The following is a 22,060-nucleotide window of genomic DNA, read 5'->3' on the forward strand; positions in this document are numbered from 1 at the left end:
TCAATGAGATCACTGCTGATCTGATAAATCTCAACTCTGCTTTCTTGCTTTCCCTCCATAACGGGAGGTAAACTCGAGCCTAATCACACCATCGTATGTTACCGTTATTTTTTGGAAGTTTAGATTACTTCAATGACCTGTGCATGTTTGCATGAAATTGAATAATATGAAACGAGCTAAAAGAGCCTTTCCCGCAATTCAACCCAGTGCAGGGTCAGCCATATGACAAAAGTAAGAGAGCGAAAACGTTACCTCCATTTCTCTCAGTATAGATTTTTCTCTTGACGAGTTGAATATTTGCAGCATTTGTCTTTATAATTGTGACATTTTCACGGACAGATTCTCCCTCAATCCACGAACATCTGTGCTGCCAAAAACTATTTTGCCTCAGATTAAAATTGCTGAGTATCTTTTCATACAGCTTGATGCCCCAATAATCCCTGCTCCATTCAGTAAAAGCTGCTCCGGGCGAGGTTGGAGCTCACAGCCTCGGCATTTTACGCGCCCCTCTACTGTCATAGAAGGACCGCACGCTCACCGATTGCGTCACTTCTATCTGTATCACCCTGGTCACGGTCTGATTCAGCTTTGCATTCTCTCATCCTTCTGCACATGATCCCCTCGGCTCTATCTCGGTTTTGTCACATTGTCTTGGTTTATAATGCACAGACTATCCCGTCATCTATTATCACAGAGTAGCTCCGCGCACTCATTGCCATCCCCATTTCTGGTTATATCTTCGTGGCTGGGCCATTGAGTTTCTCTGGTTCCGAGCCTGGGAACTGGGATTATATGGTCGTATGCAGCAATGGTTACTTTCTTGTGTGAAGGAACTGGTGAAGTATCCGATGTTAAACTAGATGGTTATTGAAAAATACATTTCAACAAGAGCCTGCACTATCCCCCGAGTCTTTGATATTTTGTAGAAATCTATCAATCTTAGTCTTTAATATACTCATTGATGGAATCTTCACTGGTTGCATCATAATGACAGATTCCAGCCTTCTGTGAATCCCCACATTACACTGCACTGCTTAGAAGGAATTTCTATTGTGGATCTGGTGCTGTTCCTAACATATCCTCTGCCACTGCAGTTATTGTTCATTACAAGCAGGATATTCCGCATGGTGCCGTGATCGTATAGTGGTTAGTACTCGGCTTTGTGGCCGCAGTAACCTCGGTTCGAGGCCGAGTCACGGCAGTAGATGATTGCTGTAATGTCTTTTTATTCCTTGTGACACAGGCTATAGAAATGCGGCAAGTATCAAATATTTTTACGTGAAAATATTCTTTGAGGTGGTGACAATCATCTCTCAACCCTCGCTCTCTCACATATCTGCGTTTGATACATCAAATTTCAAACCCACCAGTTTGATATTTCTCTCCCTCCCACAATCACGAACTCTCCTTTACGTCCCTCCTTCCACTTCATTGAAACACTGCACAATCTAACATCCATTTTCACATTGACATCGTTCACTCTGTCCTGTTGCCGTCAGTGTTGCTGTGTGAACGTGCCCTGTCTCACCACCGGGAACTTTAAACCAGTTGATCCATTTAGATACTGCGGTTGTGAGATCAAAACACATGCAGCAGCTTTTACGGACACGGACCAGTGATTATTGGAGCATCAGACTTAGGAAAACGACAGACGGCAATATTGAGCAAAATAGACTTCATCGGAAACGACCAGTTTCTGTCGATTTCTGCATCATTTACTTCATTTGTTCATTCGAATATAACTAGAGTATTGTGTGCAGTTCTGTAATTCACATTATTACGGGGATGGGATAGCACTAAAACGTGCAGGAATATTACCAGGATATTGTCTGGGCTGAAGAAGTCCAATTATAAAGAGAGATTGAACAGACTGTGCTTGTTTTCCTTAGAGAAGAGGAGATGTACAAAATAATGAATGATATTGATAGGGTAGACTCAAATACATGGTTCCCCTTAATGGAGGGATCGATCTCCAGAGGTCTTAGATTTAATGTAAGAGATAGGAATGTAAGAGTAAATGTGCGGAAAAACGTTTTCAGCCAGCGGTTGTTTCGAATCTGGAACCACTGCCTGTAAGTGTTCCAGAGGCAGATATCCTGATGACTTTAAGAAGCATTCAGATGTGAATGTGTGATGCTGTGACATTGATGTCTTTGGGCGAAGCGATAGAAATGGAATTTGGATATTTAAGCGATTGTATTTGATTGGTGCACACGTAAAGGGCTTCCGGGGCCTTTGCGCTCAAGGTCCTCCATAGTTTAATGGCCTATCTTACAAGCGACAAGGATCGATTCCCCGTGGGGGAAAACCAAAATTTTCTGGGGCCTTTCAGCAAAAGGGACCCAGCTTCGATTTCAGCTTCAGCTGATGTGCATGGAGTTTGCATGTTCTCGCCATGTTTACATCGGAGTGCTCCAGTTTCTTCCCACAGTCCAACTAAACATATGCAGAAGAGGTGAATTGGCTGTGGGAAATTGCCCCGTTGTGTGCAGGGATGTGCAGGCCAGGTAGTTCGGCCATGATAAATGCGGGTTTACGAGAATTGATGGGTGTCACTGTTCTGTACTGGGCTCTGGGCCAGAATGGTCACTGCTTCATATCAGGCTCTGGGGTATAACGTTCACTCTTTTATGTTGGGCTCTGCGAGAGAATGTTCACTGTTTTATATCGATTCTGTGAGAGAATATTCACTGGTTTATATTGGGCTGTGGGGGAGATTGGTCATAGTTTTCTATCGGGCGCTGGGGCCGAATGTTCACAGTTGTAAATCGGGCTCTGCGGGAGATTTATATTGATCTCCATTCTACTCGTCCTATGCCTTCGCGGGTATAATAGGCGCTGCATCAAATAACTACAGCAAGGTGACAGACATGTAGAGGTTATCAGAGCCGTGGGAGGCTACAGAGATGGAGAGGAGTGTAGGTGCTGCAGAAAATCGTAGAAATAGGGAGAGTTGAAGTGGCTGGAGGAGATACAGAGTAGATGCTGAAGGAGTTTACTGAGAGAGGGATGGGACAGGGGAAGAAGGCGATGACAAAATTGGGAGCAGTATAGCTGATGAATGAGGTTACAGTGATAGGAAGGAGTGAAAGCTGGAGGAAGTTCGAGGTTTCATGGGCTGGAGGAATTTACAGAAATGAGAATGTGGGCCGAGAGGCATTACAGAGATAGTGAGGCCTGTGCATGCCGGAACAGGTTACAGAGATTTTTTTCTTCATTCATTCACAGTATAAGGGGAGAGGTGTAGCAGCTGGAGGTTAGAGAGATAGGGAGGGGTGTACCAGCAGGAGGAAGCTGGATAGAAAGGGAGGAGTGAAGCGGCCGGAGGAGGTTCAAGAGATACAGAGGGTTGTAGGGGCTGAAGGAGGTTAGAAAGACAGGGAAAGTGAGTGAGGATGGTGGAAGTTAGAGAGATATGGAGGACTGGAGGAGGTGAAAGACATAGGGAGTGTGAATGGGGCTGGCACAGCTTAGAGAAATCAGGAGGCTGAATGGGGCGGGAGGTTAGAGAGCGAGGGAGAGTGAGTGGGGCTGGAGGTGTTTAGAGAGATAGGTAGGGCGAAGGGGCTGTCGGAGGCAAGAGAGATCAGGAGGCTAAATGTGGCTGGTGGAGGTCACAGAGATAGGGAGGGCGAGTGGGACTGGAGAAGGCTGGAGAGATAGGGAGGGACGCAGAAGGAAATGGATGCAACAGCTGGAGGTGATGGCAAGGACAATTAGAGTCACAGCTGGACAGTTTAAAAACACAGAATTACACATTAATGGAGAACAAATTGTAGAAATCTTTGCCATAGACAAGGGGCTGGGAGTAACTGAAGGTTTAATCGCAAGAGCCATGGAGTCAGTGTCATACAGGACAGCAAAGGCCCTTCGGCCCCTTCAGTTGACAGCCGCAAAAATAAGAAGCCCTGTAGACACGGCAAAGTTGTCCTTGCTAGTGTCTGGGGACTAGTGACAAAATTGGGAGAGCCATCCGACAGACCAGTCAAGCAACAATGTGACATAACGAAGCCTCATGCTGTCAGATCAGACTTTGACACAGAAACTTCCGGCTGAATCATCTCGGTGAACTGGTGGATCAGCGTTGCTCCACATTGAGCAGCACTTGGAGGAAGCACTGAGAGAGTGGGAAAGATGGGGAACGTATACTGGGTGCTCCATTTCAAAACCACGAACAAGAGAGGACCGGCAGCACATAGCTGCTGGGCTGGGGCAGCAGCTGGTGGGGAAGGACCGACTAAGAGGGAGAAACGTACTGGACCTCATCTTCACCAATCTGCCAGATACAGATACATGGATCCATGACCATATCAGTCACAGTGACTACTGCACACACTATTTCGAGAGATGAAGTCCCAGTTTTACATTGGGAATACCCTCCATCATGTGTATGACACTACTACTGTGCTAAATGGGTTGGATTTCAAGTAAATTTGGCAACTCAACGCTGGGCTTTGAGAGGTGATATGGGTCACCAACAACAGCAGAATTTTACTCCAGCACGATTTTGAATAGCATTGCCCAGCATATCCCACATTTTATTATGACTATCAAGCCAGGGATAAACCCTTCTTCAATGAACAACACAGGAGAGCCTGCCGATAGCAGCAGCAACCCCATCTATAAATGACGTGAAGACCACTTCCTCAGCAAAAAGAACAAGCAGCAAATGATGGACAGATCTAAGTGAACCCAGAGCCAACGAATCAGACCTAATCTCTGCAATGCTGTGACATCAAGTCCTGAATGGTGTTGGACAATCAAAGAACTCACTGGAGGAGGACGCTCCACAAATACCACCTTCCTCAATGATGGAAGAACCCAACACAACAGTAGAAAAGATAATAAAAACAGTGGTTGATGGAAAAGCTCAGCAGGTCTGGCAGCATCTGTGAAGAAAAAAAATACAGAGTGAACGTTTCGGGTCCAGTGACCCTTCCTCAGAACAGTCGAAAACATGATGCTGAAATACTCACAACAATGTTCAGACAGAAGTGTCGATGGGATGATCTAATTCAGCCTCCTCCAAAGACTCCCAGCATTACACGTGGCAGTCTTCAACTACTTCCATTCGTTTTCTGTAATATGAACAAACAGCTGGACGGACTGCATAATTCAAAGGATGATCCACCAGCTAAGACAGGCAATTCAGCAGAAGGTTTCCTCGTCAAAGTTTGGTCTGACACCATGACATTGTTGCCATGAAAATAATTGTGTGTAAATATTAGCACATATATAAGTACAAGGGAAAAATAATTGTATATTTTCAAAGTCCTTGCACTTAATAATCATTTGATCTTGGGTGTGGTAAAAAGTCTTATCATTTCAAAGTCCTTTACTGTGATTTGTGCACTGTTCTCATCGTATTGTTATCATAAAATTGAACTGAATAAATGGGTAGATGTGTACTTTTTGGACAATCAGAAAGTGGGTATTATCGAAGGATGTCGGCCTTCAGTAATGTGATTTTGCTGTTGATAGTTAGAGTTGCTGAGAACATTTCCAGAGAAATTTCTATCTCCAGTCACACACAAGAATGTTGGGTTGGGAATATGCTGACCATCTTTGTCGCTGGACAATTCTGTTTGGACACTGACGTGTGGAGTAACATGCACTGGATATGGTAAATGAGGGATTCAATGTAAGGCAACACGTGCTGCAGGACTCCATCACCGTTATAACACCTTCATTCAGGATCGGGTCCAAGATGCACAATTACAGAGGTGAGGTGGCACAGCAGAAGTCATCAACAGAGATAAACTTATGAGACGTGATTGTTGGCAGGTCATTTTTTACAAATGTTGAGCTGCATTTGGACCAGCAATGAGCCCAGTGCTAGTTCATTGGCCAATCTGCCCCATGAACTTTCTTGTTGTTTGGGGATGCCTCTAACAGGTCTGTTGTGAGGGATTGTGTGAGTATCAGTCCAAGTCTAGTTTAGATACTCTCTGGACAGATTTAGGAGACGGCCAATGAGTTGAAGGTAGTGGTGAGGCCCGGTAGCACTGCGGCTGAATTCATGGTTTTGTTTTAAGTTTATTTTTAACAGATTTGCTGACTGCCAGATGATGTGTTCACTGATCTGAACATGATTCAGCTGTTTACGAGAGTCACTAAATTCTGCAATAATTAGGTGCGTACTCTGGTAATTTAATTATTTTCACTTTAGTTGGTTTAAGCGGAAAAACAATGCGTTTGGTTTATTTTAAAACATATAAGAATTAAAGTGATATTAACTCTTTGCTGTACAAAATGTAAAAGTGTGCTGCATTATATTTCTCATGGACTAATCAAGCAACAGTCAGACTTTGACTGTAAAGCAGGATTCTGTGAGCAGGATTCTGTCCCAGGCAACATCACCACACTATCTGCTAGTTCCTGTCCAACTGAACGGATAGACCCAGGCGGAGGGTCAGCTTCTTGGTATCACGTCACTATAGTGCTCAGCATTCTTGTCTGAAAGCAACTGATTGAAAACGATGGGGATTGTTACCCCATTGTCATGCCGTGCTCCTGATGTCACTCATCCAGCAAAGTCTTACCTTTCTGAGACTTTAGACTAAGCTGTGAAAACATTAAAATATCTTGATATTTTAAGTAGGACACTTTTATCCATTGATTTTAGCAGGCAGTAGCAAGGGCAGACTTTATTTGTCATCACCAATAGCTCTGCACAAGGTGACACAGAGCTGCCTTCCTGAAACTCTTCTCATTCAAGTGATACAGGTGTATGCACAGAGCTGTTCGTAAGGATTTCCCAAGTTTTTTTTTTACCACTTTATCGTAAAGTAACAGCAATTTATTCCCTATCCAGGATGATATTTGACTTGAATGCTAACTTGCAGAGATTGATATTTCCATTGTTCAGCTGAGGACATTACCGGCGCAGGATTCTCTTGAATTCCCATTGTTCACATTTTGTTCTGGGTCCTTGATGCAGCAAAGAGTCAAGTACGACTGGTGGCATGGGAAGTTACTCTGATCTCACTTCAAGTGACATTAGAACGTCAGCTGAAACAATAAAGAGCGAAAGTACAGAACACAGTATTTTTGAACAATATGCTCACTGACCTCATAATATTCCGAAGAAATTTTCGGCATGGACTTCCGATTCTGTCAGGAGATGTTTGTCCTGTTCTTGATGAGGCTGTTTGGTTAAATGCCCTGTCAGAGGGCCAGAACGAAGCTTCACTCTGTCCGATGGCGAACAAAACTAGTCCATTTCCAGCGCATCAGACAGTGGCAAACACACATAACTGTCTGCTCCTATTGGACATTGATTATTTCAACCTTAGCATTCACTGATGACGAATAGCAACATGGAAATCAGCAGCTTCTATCATCCTAGTTGGAGGATAAAAAGGGAAAGGGAGAGATGGGGAGGTGGGACAAACCACGACAGAGGTATGACATGCAGTGGGGGGTGGTAGAAGAGGAGTGTGAAGGGAGATGGTCGGTGGAAGGGTAGGTAGCAGCAGAAGGGGCAGTGCAAGGGAAGCAGAAGTGTAAGGACGGAGGAAGAGGACCGGCAGGTGAAGTATGAGTGACCAGGAAAAGCGTGTATTTGAAGAAGAGAGATTGATGGGCGATCAAACATTGCTGTTCAGGAAAATCGGGTTCTGGTTTCCTTTGATAATTAAGAAAATATTTCTCATGTTTCCTTTCCAACACTTGATTTTTGTTCAGATTTTACACTGACTCGGCATTTCTGCATTTCCATCAAGTGCAGATGAAATGTTTTTCTCCCCTCGTGCATTGCCTTAACAATTTTTTCAAGGTAGACATGAGAATATGGTTTGATTGCCTACAATGTGCCCATAATATAGAATTTAATTGTATCTTTATCTTCATTACTCCAGCTCTCTCAAACAATCTTCATGAATGAGGCTGTGTCCATCCTGCAGTTGAAAAATTCCTTCAGCTCTGACTATTGCAGGGACTGTTACGAAGAACATGCTCCAGGCCCATGTAAAATATAAAAGTTTCAGTGCAAGATACCAAAACCTAGCCCAGCATTAATGACATTAAAGCCTTAAGAGTATATCATGCAGAGGGGCAGAATGTAAGAGGAGAATTCAACTCCATGTCCAAAATACTATTTGTGTCTCCCTCATAAAAGAACTCAACTGCATCACGGTGTAAATTCACCAAAATAATAGAAACAAGAGTCTGGAATTTTCAATTCTTCCTCTACGAATAACATCTGGAGAACAGGAAGAAAATCAAGGTCTGTTTGTGATGTTCATAAATAATGATGATGAGAATGTGGGAGATGGTGTTTGGAGAGGATATGATAAATAATTTTGTGGATGTCACAAAGATTAGCCGGGTGTTTCACAGTGAGGAGGACAGGACAATATAAACAGATTGTTCAGATGGCCAGATCAGTGGTTGATGAAATTTAACACTGATAAATGTGAGTTGATGCATTTCAGAAGTAGCAAGACAAAAAAAGTACTCAAACTGTGAAGAGAGGCTAAATTTGTTCGTGATTATCTTTGGAGCAGAGAAAGTTGAGGGGGGAGGCTGATCAAGGTGTGCAAGATCATGAGAGGTACGGGCAGGGTGAACAGAAAGCAGCTGTTCACCTTCCACGAAGGGTCAAGAACAAGGGGACACACTTTTAAAGTGGAAGGTAAGAGGTTAAGAAAGGATTTCTGCAATTTGTGTTGAATCCAGAAGGTGGTATGTGTCTGAAATGCATTGCTTAGGAGGGTGGTTGAGGCAGGTAACATCACAAACTTTAAAAAGCACTTGGATCAGCACCTGGTGGTGCAGACTCGATGGGCCTTTTCTCAATGATATGATTCGGTGTGGTGGCAGCCATAAAAGCTCTGATGTATTCTGAAGTACCAGCCAACGACACTTGTTTTTCAGTTTCATCAACTGTGCTCAGTAAATGGTTATTTTACAAATCAGCATCATCTCATGGAATATTGGCATTTACTCAACCTAGGACATCCCAGCTATGTCTGAAAACATCCAGGATTTTTCAAATGGTCAGTGCAAGATTATTCCAGCTGTTTGCCACTATCATTTTAACAAAACCAATGACATGGATGCAGCTTTTCCTACATTATAATGAATACTTCTGGCTTTCTCAAAAGAAGAATAAGCTCCTTCTTCCCACGTACGCACTTTGAGAATGTACATGTTTTCCTGCCAATTGCCAACTCCCATTCGCCTCCAGCGCTCACGAACTTGTTGACTGTTTCCATGATCTGGTTTCATGTTCCTGTGAGTCGAAGATGCATTTCGAAAGACAATGTTTCTGTTTTTGCCAGGATTGTGAATGCTCGAAAAATAACAGACCATATTGACAGGGGAGGAAAACACCAGCCACCCAACTAATTCCTCAGCACCGTTTCACAATCCTCATTTCCTGCAGCAGTCTATAACCCTATTCCAAAATATGTGGACACCATTCAGGTTTAGCTGATGAATGGCTAACAAGAATAGTTCTTCAAACCTGCTAGACAGGAATCACATCCAACAGGGGGTAATCCAAAAGCCCTTCTTTGATATCCAGCGAGAAGATCAAATTCCCACGACAAATATCCTATGCGTAACTGCTGATCAGAATTCAACTGGTTCAGCCATGTAAAATAGCATATCTGATGCTGGAAATTCTGTGGCGAGTAACTCACCTCCTAAAGCTCTCCAAAGCCTATCCACTATCTACAAGGAACCAGGCTGGAGTGTGATGGAAGATCCTCAGGTACCTGGATGAGCACAGCTGCAGCAACTCTATCGCGGAAAAAGTAGGCGGTTTCTTTAATACTCCAAATACCTCCAGTAATACTCAGTGTCGGCAACACTGACACACAAGATACACTGCTGAGACTTCCTCCCAACAGCACTATGTATGCACCAAAACCAAATCATAAAGCCGTTGAGTTGTAATGAACAGAAAGAGACCTTTCAGTTCAGCTCCTCCATGCCAACCACATAACATTCACTGGATGTGGGCATCACTGGCTGGGCCCATCACTAATTGTCCAGAGGGCAGGTAAAAGTCAATAATATTGCAGTGGGTCTGGAATCACATGTAGGCCAGACCAAATAAGGATGGCAGTTTCCTTTCTGACAGGACATTTGCAAACCACTTGAGTTTTTTCCTGACAATTGATTCATGGCCAGTATTGGTCTATTAATTCTAGATTCGAATTCAAACTCCACCATCTGTCACAGCAGGCTTCTAATCCAGGTCCCCAGACCATTATCTGAGTCACGTAATTAAAAGTCCAGTGATAATACCACGCGAGCACTGCCTCCCCGAATCCTCCAAAGAGTGACTAACTTGTGCAGTATGATATATCTAAGTTTTTGTCTTCATGTTTTCATTGACTTCCTTGTCAAGCCATGGATAATTTTTCTCACCTTTATACAATTCCTCTTCCTCTCAGACAATTACTTTAATGGAGAGGTATTTAGCATTTTCCTAAATATTTGCCTATATTCTTCAACTGTCCAGTCCTTTAATGTTTTTGTCCGGTCTCCTCGGGACAACTCCTTCCTCAGACTTGTATTGTTATCTTTGACCAACACCGAAACTCTCGTGTGCGACTCTTGTGTTCCGGCTTTCAATCCGAATTTGCAGCTCTCGCATGTTGTGGTTACTCCTCCAAGCATGTCCTTAATGACAAGACCATTTATCAATGCTTCCTCGTTACATAACACCAAAACCAAAGTAAACAGTCCTGTGGTTGTTCCTGTGGCATGTTGCTGTAAGAAACAATCCCTCATACACTCTATGAATTGTTCTCCGTGCCAAATTGATTAATCCCATTAATATGCATATTCAAACTACCCATAATTACAATTGTGTTCTTCTCTCAAGCACTTGTTATTTCTGGGTTTATACTATGACCTATGCTTCGGAAGGAATGTGGAGTGGGGCTGAAAATTAGTCCTACCAAGAGGTTTCTTCATTGACTTTCCATTTCTACCCAGACTGATTTATCGTTTTGTCCCCTCATGCCAATATAATTTACTAATACAGCCTTGATATCATCCTTGAGCAATACAGCAACGCCACCTCCTGCTCCTTTTTGTCCATCCTTTCGGAATACCGAGTATCCATGGGCATTAAATCCCAAGTCTTTATCCTCCTGTAACCATGTTTCAGTGATCCCTACCAGGTCATTCCGAATTATTTCTGTTTGTCCTGTCAGCTTATCAATTTATTCCAAATGCCATGTGCATTTAGGTATCAGGTTTTAAAATAATTTCTATTGTCTTGCTTTTCTTTTTTTAATACGTTCTTGTCCACTGCAGTTTCTACACTCTCTATCCTTATTTATTAATTCCTGACAATACTGAGCCTCATCTGTATTGTTCACTCCAATTCCAAAGTGTTTCCGTACTGTCATTTCAGTCACTCGCTCTGCCTTATTAGCCAAGAGAAGGTCAAATTTTGCTCCTTCTCGAGTAGGAACATTTACATAGTCATATAACATGGAAATAGTCCCCTTGGTCAAACCAGTCCATGCCGAACATAATCCCAAACTAAACTAATTCCACCTGCCTGCTACTGGCCCATATCCCTTCAAACATTTCCTATTCATGTATTTAGCCAATTGTCTTTTAAGTGTTGTAATTGTGCCCACATCCGCCACTTCATCAGGAAATTCATTTTACATGCAAACCACCCTCTTTGTGAAAAAACCCCTCATGTATTTTTAAAATTTCTCTCCTCTCACTTTGAAAATGTGTTTCCTCGTCTTGAATCCCCTATCCAATGGAAAAGACAATCTCATTAACCCCATCGAGACCCTCATTTTTTTTTAGAAACTCCTATCAGATCTCCTCTCAACCTCCTACGCTCCAGTAAAAGAAGTCCCAGCCTATCCAGTCTTTCTTTATAACTCAAGGCTTCCATACCCAGCAACATCCTAATAAATCTCTTCTGAACATTTTTCAGCTTAAAAATATCCTTCTAAAAACTGGAGAACCATAATTGGATACAATATTCCAGAAGTGGCCTCCCAAATGTCCTGTACAAGCTCAATATAACATCCCAACTCCTATATACGAAGGACTGAGCAATGAAAGCAAGTGTGCCAGATATCTTTTTACTACCCTGTCTCCATGTGACACAATCTTCAAAGAATTACGTACCTGCACCCCTCGGTCCCTCTGTTCTACAATACTACCCCAAACCACTGCCATGAATTGTATAAGCCTAGTTTGTTGTACCAAAATGCAATACCTTGCATTTATCCAGATTGAAATCCATCTGCCGTTTTTTCATCCATTGACCCATTCGATCAAGTTCACTTTGTAATCGTAGAAAACTTTCTTCACTGTCTACTATGCCACCAGTTTTGGTGTCGTCCACAATCTTATTATCTTTCTGTATTCTCATCCAAATCATTGATATAAATGACAAACAAAAGAAGACCCAGGATGGATCCCTGTGGAACACCCCTGGTGACAGGCCTCCAGTCCAAAAATAATTTCTCCAGCATATTTTAAAAAAATATTCACATCCTAACATTTGACACTATGGTAGTGCCAGTCAATGTTGGGAAAATTAAAATCACCCAATACTACAGCCTTATTTTTCTTACATACACACCTTAGTTATGTCATTCACCAGGGCTTTGGCCCCTGCATGATTCAGGTGGAGTCTGTCCTATCAGAACAGCTACATCCTTCCCCAGTACTGATGTCAATGTCCAATGAAATTGAGCCCATGTCTCCCACGCCAATCTCAGTCATGTATTTACCTCTTTAACCTTGCTGACCTTGTTCCTGTCTGCTTATGGATCAGGTAATAATCCAGACGTTATTACCTTTTTGGTTGTACTCTTTAATTTAGCCCTGACCTGGACGTATTACTTCAGCAGAATCTCATTCCTCTTTTCTATCTACGCTGATAATACGATTGTTCCTCTCCCACTCCAAGTTCCTCTGCAGCACAGATGAGATATCCTGATCACAGGCACCACGTAGGCCACACAGCCTTTTGGAGTCCCATTTCTGGCAACAGAGAAGAGTGTCTATTTACCTGACGATACTATCCCCAATTACAGCTACACTTCTTTTATTTTCCCCCCTCTTGAGTGACCCCCTCTACCACAGTGCTGTAATCAGTTTGCTCATCCTCCCTGCAGCTCCTGCTCTCATCGACACAGGGAGCAAGAATCCCGAGCCCGTTCGACAAGTTCAAGCGCTGAGGCTCCATCAGCACTCCCTTTGTTTTCATCTAACTGTCTCACTCATGGTCACACCTTTTTGTTCCTGACAACTGACTGAATTTGAACTAATTAATCTGAAGGGTCTGACTGCTTCCTGTAGCAGAGCATCCAGGTAACTCCCGTCCCTGATGTTGTTTTTAATTCATTAACAGGATGAGTGCGACACTGGCTAGGCAGCATTTATTACCAATCCCTAATTGCCCAGAGGGCAGATAAGAATCAATTACAATGCTGTGGATCTGGAGTTACATGTAGGCCAGACCAGGTGAGGACAGCAGTTTCCTTCCCTAAAGGACATTAGTGAGCCAGATGGGGTTTTTTGACAATCGACAATGGATTCAAGGTCATCATTAGATTCTTAATTCCAGTGATTTATTGTATTCAAATTCCACCAACTACTATGGCCGGATTCAAATCTGAGTCCCCAGTACGTTACCTAGGTTTCTGGATTAACAGTCCAGTGATAATACCACTAGGCCATCGCCTCCCCCATCTTGCTTGTTTCCACCTGAAAATATTTTAATTACCTTGTCAGCTATGATTTCCCCTTCAGGAAACCATGCTGACTCTGCTTGATTATGTAATGTTTTTCTAAATTATCTGCTATTCCAACTTTAATGGACTTTAACATGTTCCCAATGACGGAGCAGGTTGTGAAATTGAGCTGAATTTGTGCATTTCTGCTCTCAGAGAAGGGGACTATGCAAGCTACCAATTGTCATAAAAAAACCAAATGGTGCACAAATGTCCTTCTGGGGAAAAGAAAGAAAAGTGACATGTGATGTATCATGTGACATCCCACTTGCCAAACTATCATCCATTGAATTAACCTGTCGATATCCATTAACAGACACGTTGTCTTGATCATTTAATTTCCCGTTTATCTTGGTGTCATCGCCAAATGTAGTTACAGCACATTTGTTCCATTCCTCCAAATCATTGTTCTGGATTGTATACAGGATCCAGCACTGGTCACAATGTGTCTCCACTTGTGACATTCAATCAAACTGATCAAGACTGATTTATCCCGAATGTCTGCTTCCTGTTGATAACCAGTCCTCCCTCATTCTTGTATGGCACATTCGAAGGGCTGAATAAGAACAATGACCATCAGCCAGCAATTCAGCCCCTACAGCATTTAATGCGATCATGGCCTCAGTGCTAGTTTCCTGCCTGCTCTCCATAATCCTTCATTTACTCAATGTCCCAGCATCCACTGCATTCTGGGGTCGTGAATTACACACATTCACAATCCTTTCAGAGAAGTAAGTTCTCTTCATCCCAACTTTTAATCTGCTCTGCCTTATATGAAAACTATGGCTTCTTGTTCCAGATTGGCCCACATGAGGAAATATCCACTCCACATCTACAAGCTCAATCACGTTTAGCTTCTTACAGATCTCAATAATATCTCCTCTCATTCCGTTAAACTCCAGAGAATATAGACCGGGACTGCTCAATCTCTCTCCATAAGACAAACTCCTCATCTCTGGAATCAATCTAGTGAACCTCTTCTTAACCACTTCCAATGCAACTTCATCCCTACTTCAGTCAGGACACCAAAACTGTACACAGTACTCCAGTTGAACAATCACTAAAGGCTTGCATAATTGTAGCAACACATCCCAACTTTTATAAACTCTATTCGTTTTTTGAAGAAATAGATGCTGAAATTGCGCTTGCTTTGCTGATTACCTGCTGGACTTGTATGTGGGTTTTCTTTGATACATACAATGATGCTCAGAACCCTCTGCACCGAAACACTCTGAAGTTTCTCTCCATTTCGATAATAAATTGCCTTTCCATTCCTCTGGCTAAAATGGATAACGCCATACTTATGCACGTTAAATTTCATCTGCCAAATGTTGGTCTATTTCCTGCACTGATCCCAATCCATTTGCACATTTCATACATGTTCGTAGCATCCTACTTTTCCACCGATTTTCGTGTCTTCTAACAAGTGGCTATAACATTTTCTATCCCCTTATACAGGAAATAACATAGATTGCAAATTGTTTGGGACTGGGAACTGAAAAAGACTGGGAACCTCAAAAGTTGTCAACCAGAAAACGACCCTCTGTTCCATCTCTGTCTATTTTGTTGGTTCACCAATCCACTATCAAAGCTAAAAGATTACTCCTTACCCCATGCACACTTATTTTGTGGATTAATCATTTGTCTGGCACTTTATTCAATGCCTTTTGCAAGTCCACATGTATTACATCTCCAGGAGCCCCATTATCCACCTTGCTTGCAGTGTTAAACACCGAGCCACCGTGCCGCGATCTTTAAAGGACTCGAGCAAATAATTCAAACTCAAGCGAATGTTTATCCTTCATGAAACCATGCTGACTGTGATGGATTGTGGTCTGACTTTGCAAATCTCCTATTATTAATTCCTTGACAGTGGATTCTGACAATTTACTTTGAATCCCAAGACTTTGCTCACTACTTTTCATTCCCTCGTGAAGAATTCGAACTTCTTCCCTTTCTTTAACCTCTATCTCAATTTCTGTGTCATGGGCACACAGCTGTAAAAGGTCACTTCTGATTGTTGTACAAGGGGCATGAGTGGCTGAATGGACACATTCTATGTAAAAATAAGTTTATCTTTCAATCTTGTAAACTCCAATGTATTTTGGGTTAACCTGATCATCCTTTCCTTATTGGTGTTGTGAAGTTAGGTAGAGTATTTGTGGACTGGTAGGTAGGGCGTTGGAATTTGATGTTTGTAAAATATTGGTGTTCGCAAAGTGCTGGGGGAAGGGCAAAACAGTATGTGGTCCTTTTAAAAGATCGTGTGCTTTTTCTCCATGCTTCGAGCTTCAAAATGGACGTCTTTGGGCAGCAGCGTGTGTGTTTGCAGGTGCACAGAGCACCTGAATGGAAACATTTGTGTCAAAGGGCTGAGTAAATTAGCAGGCCAAGTAGCACTTTTATTTTGTTATCAAGACAACAAGTTTTGAATTTAGGCAATTAATTTGATCCAGGCACTAAGATACCAAAACAAAAACAATTAAATTTAAATCTCATGATTTTGACAACATAGGGATAATCCTGTTGCAAGAAATTGATATGTCATCATCAAAGAAGAGGGCAGTTGGAAAAAAGACAGGACAGCTAACTGCCATCTGCCCAAGTTAACAGCCCTCAGTTACAAAGAGAGAATCACTGGCTCTCACAGAATTCTCTCATCCTTAGAGAAAGCACTATCTAAATCAAAGGTACCTAAGGCACAACTAGTTCATATTTGTGACAGAATACTCGACGCAGAAAGCATTCCTGAAAGAGCATTCGACAGAGAAGGCACAGAGCATTCCAGAAGATGTAACCTGCCTGTAAGTTCGAAAGACTAAATTCTATTTTTCAATCTTTTTTATATAAGTGGAACTTATATTTATTGGAACAATGTGCCATTAGAATTTGTTTTGATTGGGAATTGTTAGTAGTTAGAAGGCGTTCATTTGGGTTGTTAATAGTTCAGTTAATTTGTTCAGGATTAGAGTTAAATAAATAAATTGTTACTAGTTGATCATAACGTGAGTGTCAGGAATTTATTTCATTTAACCATTAAAAGCTGCCGAATAAAAAGATTGCACCACTTTCCACACTGCTTTTTAGCAGATTATAGGGCGAGGCACTCCTCTCTGGGTGTTTCAGTTTTATTTCTCAAACAGGGGTCCACTTCTGCTTTATAACACATTAATTGAAGGAATCAGTTGAGGGAACTATCTCTGACTGCTTCCAATGCAACAATATCCTTTCTTCAGTGAGGAGACTAAATCTGTACACACTACTTTAGATATGATCTCACTAAATCCTGTACATTAGAAGCAACATTTTGTCAGTCTGCTGTAAAGTTTCCCAACCCAGATTAGAACAGTGTCAGCTGTCTGGAGGAAGGCACAGCATTGTTGAAATATCATTGTCATTCTCTACGAGAGATCTGGTGAAAATGTCACAATGACACTTGAGAAGAATGAATAATATGTGGTGAGATGATCTCAACGTTGAGATAGGCCCTGCAAAATATCCTGACTGTATCTACCATTAATCTCCCCAGAGCCCACATCATTCAGATTCGTTAATCTGGTAAAATAGAGCTGAGAAACAGCAAGGAGAAACAAATATTTATGAGAGTTATATTTCAAAGTCAAAACTGCAATATAAACATTGGTTATGTTATAAAACAGGAAATTAGACATGTAAGTTTGTGGGTACTACAATAATAATGGACAGATTCAATTGTCCTCTAAACTGTGTTTGTCCATATAAATGCTAATTCTGGGAAAAATGCACTTCATGAGTGCCTGTGAGATGGTTTGCTTTAACAATATGTTCAGTGCCAAGCGAGAGATCAGACTATTTAGGAACTGGCATTGTGTGATCAGAACAGCAAATTGAAAACCTTGCTGTAAAGGAGCTTTTAGGAGTAGTGTTGATCTTGAATTTTACATGAAATCTGAAAACATTTTTTTTTTAAAATTACAATTATAAACCTGTTTCAGGCAAACCATGAAGATATGAGGAGCAAGATGACTTCAGTGAGTTGGAAAAGTACATGTATAAAGTCTTAATGCAAGACAGGCAATATCTGTGATTCACAGAAACATTGTAAGGTGTACAATATACATATACCCCCCGAGTGCAAACAGCAAAAGGGAAAGATGACTGAGTGATTGTTAATGAAAGAAGTTAAAGATTACATTAGATCAAAGGAAGTAGATTGTGAAAATGTCGGGTATAGTGGTAAACCAATGGATTCAGAGACATTTAACCAAGAAACAGATTTTTAAAAATCGAAAGGAGAACAAGAATGTAAACTAACAAGAAATATAAAGTCATCTAGAAAGCAAAAATGAAAACAAGGTCAAATATGGAACAGTGAATGTACGGACAGTATCATTTATTGCAGAGAATAGAGACATTAGAGGGAAACTAAATAGTAACTTTGTGCCTGTGTTCATGGAGGAAGATCCAGAAAATCTCCCAAACATATTAAAGTGACCGTGGGGCTTGTGTAACTAAAGACTAAAATCATTCATAACAGCGATGTGGTAGTATTTGAAAATATAGCTGGACTGAACATTGATAAGTCTGACCAGATACCTCATCATAGAATTTCGGAGGAAGCAACAGTAGACATATTGATTGAATTGGGGATCACTGTGTTATTTTCCTCTACTTTCTGCAAAGGCAGGAAGCCAATCTGGATATCTGGAAGGTTATAAAAATAATCAAACAGTTTAAGAAGAGAAGAAGGGGGAGACTGGCCAACTACAGACCAGTTAACTTGTAATTCACAGGAGGGAATCTGTCAGAATCTATTATAAAAGATGTGACATTGGATATTTAGAAAGTAATAGCAAAATTAGAGAGAATACGAATGAATTTATGAAATGAAAATTATAATTGATGAGCTTTCTTTTTCAAACTGTTTGAAGATATTTCTTATAGACATAGATAATGGAGAACTAGTGAATGTGGTACATATGGATATTCAGAAGGATTTTCCAAGAGATCACACAGTGAGTTAGTAAATTAAAACAAAGTGTGTAGGGAGGAACATATGCAAATGGAAAGGTAAAAGCTCGGTTTACCTTCATTTAAATGGAATCGGAATACAGAAGTAAAGACGTTCTGCAGCAGTTAATGGAGTGTTGGTGATACTGTACCTGAAGTATTGCGTACAGTTTTCCAAGAAAGAATATACTGAACGAAGAGGAAATGCAGTGCGTATTCTCGAGATTACTCCCACAAATGTCAAGATTGTCTGATCAGAAAACTCGTTCTGTGTTCTCCAGAGTTTAAAAGACTGAGAGTAATCACAGCGAAACTTAGAAAATTCACACAGACGGGACTGACTAACACAGGGGCATGGAGAATAGCAAGCAGGTGAGATGAGGGAGAATCCGAAAATATTCTGCATGTGCATCAAGTGGAATAGAATAACCAGGGAACAATTAGGGCCTATCAGAAACAAAGGGACAATCTATGTGAAGCTGGAGAACAATGATAGATGAGTATTTCGCGTCTGTTTTAATTGGGAGAAGGAGGATTCGGGGACAGAATTCGAGAAGATGGACTGTGAAGCCCTTGAGCAGATGGATATCCGATGCAAGCAGGGATTGATGGTTTTGGCTGGTATAAAATTGGACAAATCCCCTAGTCTGGCTGATTTGCATCATAGGAAGCTGTTGGAGACAGGAGAGGGAAATCCCTGATTCAAATTTATAAGAATTGCGACAGGGGAGGTGCCAGAGGATTCGAGAACAGCTAGTGTAATACCTCTTTACAGGAAGGGGTGCAGAGATAGACCGGGCAACGATAGACCAGTGAATATCAGATCAGTGTTAGGAAAACAGTGGGAGAAAAAAGAAAAGAAAAAGATTGTTCTGCATTTGGAGAGACAAAATTTGATCAGGGATAGTCAGGATGACTTTATTAGAGGGAAGTCATGCCAAACAAATTTCATTGATTTCTTTCAAGATGGTCACTTAAATGGTTTTTCAGCAAGGCCTTTTGACAAAGTCCCATGTGGGAAACTGATAAGGAAAATAAAACGCAATTGTATCAATAGTAATTTGACAAGTCACATTCAAAATTGTCTTAACGGCAGGAGACAGAGGGTCGTGTTAGAAGGCTGTTTATGTTACTGGAGACCAGGTCCTTGATGAGACCATACCTCGAACATTGTGCAGTATTATGTGCAGTTTTGATCTCCTTACCTGATATTGAGGGAGTGCAGCGAAGGATGACCAGACTGATCTCTGGGATGACAGGCTTATTGTTTGAGCAGAGTTCAAGTCAACTGGGCTGAAATTCCATGAGGTTTAGGAAAATGAGTTAAAATCTCAGTGTAATATATAAAATTCTCACTGAGTAAGATAGTGTGGAAGCAGGGAGAATAATGCCATTGACTGGGATGTCTAGAATAAGGGGCCACAGTATTAGGTACAGGCAGGCCACTGTGCATTGAGATGAGAATTAATGTCTGCACACAGAGACTGGTAAACCTGGGGACGAGTCTGTCACACAAGGCTGTGGAAGCCAGGCAGTGAATATAAATAAGGATTTCTAGACACTAAATGGATGGGCAGAGGACAGGTGTATGGGATGGGGATAAAGGATCAGCATCATTATGTTGAGTGGTGGAGGAAAATCAATGGACCGAAGGAACTACTGCAGTTCCTATTTTGTACTTTTTTTCCCAATGATTATTCACAATAAGGGATATGTACACTGTGTGGGAGAGGTGCATTGAAGAGATGTTCAGCCATGAACTAGAATGGGGAACGCTAAATGGGTTGAATGGCCTTCTCCTTTCCCGATATTTCTGTGCCATTTGTGAGAAAGCTCTTTAAATGTTCTCACAATCTCTCAGGTGTTAGGAAGGAGGCCGCTGTATGTTCGACACGACTGTGTTTCATTTTCCCTTTTCCAATACCGAGGCTGGGTGTTCCATCCGGTTTTACCCTTTAAGACGTCAGAGCAGTTTGATACAATTGATTGTCTTGCCTGGCTGTTTCAGAGAACATTGAAGAGTTCATCACATGTCTGTGTGTCTGGAGAGGCTTTTCGGTCAGACCACGACAGCACGGTAGATTTGCATCCTGAAAGTATGTTGGTGAAGCAAATTGATGTTTACAATCGATATTGGCTTCAAGGTCACTTTTACTGACACCAGATTTGAGATTTCGATATTTTATTAATTGTTTTTCACATCCCCCAGCCGCCAAAGCATTAGTCTGGATTAGAAATCCAATGATATTTCCACAACAGCACCATCTCCACATGGGGAACTATGAGAAACCACACCGAGCAGGTTATTTCTGTGCTGATTGACAGCTCTGTCAAAAACAACTTCCAACAATTCAACAATCGTGATGAGACGAAGGGCATGACAATTGGTCAGATTGCAATTATGCTCCTCTTAGGAAACTGCGCATAGCTGATTAATTTTCCACATTGCCAGGTAGATGTCAAAGTTGGCGCTGGAATGAAACAGCTTCCCCCAGAGACACAGCTTGTTGTGCAGCACAAGTCTTCAATCCTATTGTAGGAATGGAATCAGGGCCAGTTATCTTTTTCGTATCTTTACTATATCGTTATCTTTTTCTTGGTATCATGTGCAGCTAATCTAATTGGTTGAAGACTGGCATCTGTGATTTTGTGGACGTCATGATGACGGTGAGGTGAATCATCAACTCGATACTTCTGGCTGAGGATGGTGCGGATACTACATCCTTGAAGTTGTACTGATGTACAGAGCTGTTCCATTGTTTAGGATGGGGATATTTCTGGAACCCTCTCCTCCAGGGAGTTGTTTAACTGACCATGCAGATGGCCTAAAAGCCCTCTGCTTCATCCTCTCCTGCAGGCCCGACCAGTCCCCCTCCACCAACACCCTTATCCACCTAACCAAAATCGTCCTTACCCTTAAAAACTTCTCCTTAACACGTCCTACGGACGAAAGGGGTGGCCATAGGTACCCACATGGGCCCAAGCTATGCCTGCCTCTTTGTAGGATACGTGGAAGATTCCCTCTTCCACAGCTACACTGCAATATCCCCAACCTCTTCCTCCGTTACATCGATAACTGTATCAGCGCTGCCTTGTGCTCCCACAAGGAGATTGAACAGTTCATCCACTTTACTAATACCTTTCACCCCAACCTTAAGTTCACCTGGACCATCTCTAATACCTCTCTCTCCTTCCTGGAGCTCGCTGTCTCCATCTCTGGTAACCGCCTGGAAACTGATATCTATTTCAAGGCCACCGACTCCCACAGCTATCTAGGCTACACCTCCTCTCACCCACCTTCCTGCAAGAATGTGATCCCCTATTCCCAATTCCTT

Source organism: Rhincodon typus, chromosome 8, assembly GCF_021869965.1.
Source record: "Rhincodon typus isolate 14 chromosome 8, sRhiTyp1.1, whole genome shotgun sequence".
NCBI lineage: Eukaryota > Metazoa > Chordata > Chondrichthyes > Orectolobiformes > Rhincodontidae > Rhincodon > Rhincodon typus.